Source organism: Mesoplodon bidens (genome assembly GCF_964165515.1).
Source record: "Mesoplodon bidens genome assembly, contig: HAP1_SCAFFOLD_1387, whole genome shotgun sequence".
NCBI classification, from domain to species: Eukaryota; Metazoa; Chordata; class Mammalia; order Artiodactyla; family Ziphiidae; genus Mesoplodon; species Mesoplodon bidens.
The window spans coordinates 39,451-42,145 of record NW_027672251.1 but is presented as its reverse complement, the minus strand read 5'-3'; positions in this window follow the sequence as shown (position 1 = coordinate 42,145).

Here is a 2,695-nt window from a genome sequence, read left to right as displayed (position 1 = left end):
AAGGGCGGCGTGGACAGTGTCCTGCGCTCGCACACAGGCTTCTTGGTGGCGGCAGCAGCAGCCCCAGCGTCCCACGCCCGTCACTGGGCTCCGCGCTTTCAGTCGTGACTCGCGCCCGTCTGTGGAGCCCCTTTAAGCAGCGCTCTTAATCCCCTCTCCTCGCGCACCAGGAAACCAAGAGGGAAGAAAAAGTCTCTTGCCTCTTCGGCAGCTCCAGAGTTTTCCCGGACTCCCTGCCGGCTAGCTGTGGCACATTAGCCCCCTTCAGGCTGAGTTCTCGCCGCCAGCCCCAGTCCTCTCTCTGCGCTCTGACCGAAGCCCGAGCCTCAGCTTCCAGCGCCGCCTGCCCTGGCGGGCGAGCAGACAAGCCTCTCGGGCTGGTGAGTGCCGCTCGGCACTGATCCTCTGTGCGGGAATCTCTCCGCTTTGCCCTACCCAGGTATGTGGGGAGTTTCTTGCCTTTTGGGAGGTCTGGGGTCTTCTGCCAGCATTCAGTAGGTGTTCTGTAGGAGTTGTTCCACGTGTAGCTGTATTTCTGGTGTATCCGTGGGGAGGAAGGTGATCTCCGCGTCTTACTCTTCCGCCATCTTCCTCCGGGTCCAAAAGATAGGTTTTTTAAACGTGGTATTGAGATAAGTGGATAGCATTACATCTCCAGCATCTAGTCTAGTAGGTGTTCAATAATTCTGTGATGAATGACTGAAGAAACATATGGTAAGTCCAGAGCCCAGACTTCTGGTTCCACTGGTGCTGCCTTGTGTGACCTTGGACAGAGAATTACATTTCCACTGAGTCTCAGATACCACGTAGGAAGAGGGTCTCCAACAAGATGGTCACTAAGTGTTCATCCACTTTAGACTTCTAATCCCTCAGGCAGGGAGGGCCCGTGCCTTCCTCCTGGGTACTTGGGCGGTGCCGCCAGTTGTTTTGTTTTTAATCTCAGAGGTTTTCAGGTAGTGCCAACAAATGCTAGGGCTAAGAGAGGCTCATGGCAAGCATTAAAAGCCACTTTATTTTTTAAGGAGGCTTACTATGGTTATTTGTAGTCATTCAGATCAGGTCCCCTATTCAGTCTGGTGGCCTTTCCATGCAGTCAGTTGGGCTTCCAGCAGCCAGCTGGCTGGTTGGGGTCTTAGGGAGATGCAGCTGCAAACACTATCTGCATTGTCTCTGGAAAGGGTCTGAAGTGATGCCCACCCACCAGGTTCCAGAGCTAGGAGAAGGTTGGGCCAAATTTTGTGAGGGTATGGTTTCTGCTGCACAGAAATGAGATTCCTTTAATAAAAAGGAGGGAGGCTATTTTCCACTTAACCTTCATTCGTTCATTCAACAAACATGCCCACTATGCACCACTCGTTGCCAGGTGCCATGCTGGGCACAAGGAGGGAGATAGTGAGCAAAAGCCGCATGGTGCCCATTTTTCTGGAGCTTGTCTTCTCAACATCAGCGGTACTGATTTTTTGAGCCAGGTAACTCTTTGTTTGGGAGACTGCCCTATGCATCGTGGGGTGTTTAGCAGCATCCTTGTCCTCCACCCACTAGACGCCAGCAGCAATTATGACAACCACAAATGTGTCCAGGCATTGCTAAATGTCCTGGAGGGGGTAGGGTGGCCAGAGTCACCCCCGGTTGAGAACCACTGGCCTAAAGGGAAGACAGACGAGACGGTGGCCAAAGAACGGCACAAGTGATGCATCATTTCAAAGGCAGTCGTGCGCTGAAGGGGTAGGAGCACAGTCATAAAGAAAGCAGTTCACAGAGTCAGACTGGATTTAAAACCAACTCTCTTGGCATGGACATATATACACACACATGCTACCAAAGGTAAAATAGATAGCTAGTGGGAAGCAGCTGCATCGCACAGGGAGAGCAGGTCGTTGCTGTGTGTCTACCTAGAGGGGTGAGATAGGGAGGGTGGGAGGGAGACGCAAGAGGCAGGGGATATGGGGATATATGGATACGTATAGCTGATTCACTTTTTTTTTTTTTTTTTTTGCAGTATGCGGGCCTCTCACTGTTGTGGCCTCTCCCGCTGCAGAGCACAGGCTCTGGACGCGCAGGCTCAGCAGCCATGGCTCACGGGCCCAGCCGCTCCGCAGCATGTGGGATCCTCCCGGACCGGGGCACGAACCCGTGTCCCCTGCATCGGCAGGCGGACTCTCAACCACTGCGCCACCAGGGAAGCCCTGATTCACTTTTTGATACAGCAGAAACTAACACACCATTGTAAAGCAATTATACTCCAATAAAGATGTTAAAAAAATTAACTCTCTCAAATTATTCTTTAGTAACTTTCCAGTTCTTCCATTATTGTTCGGGTTATTCTTCTGGATGTAGAAAATCATAATGGAATGCCAAGAGACTTTTTTCTTTTTTTTAATTTCAGCCTCAAAATGGCCTTTCCAGCCCAGGGTCCATCATGGCCACTGAGAAGTTATGGAAAACAGATGTGGCTGAGGCTTTAGATCTTAATGAAAAGCTGGTAGGTATACCCAGCATCAGTCCCCTCCTGTCCAAACCTGCGTGCCCTGCAGATAGTTTACACATCAACCTCACATACATGTTTAGTTGTTACAGTAGCTCCACGAGACCCATCTCCTATCCCAGCATGGGCTGGAAATTGCAGAGCCCAATTCCTTGGAAGACTGGGTAGTAAGAATGAATGTTTATATCTGTTGTCATTCCCCGCCCCCCA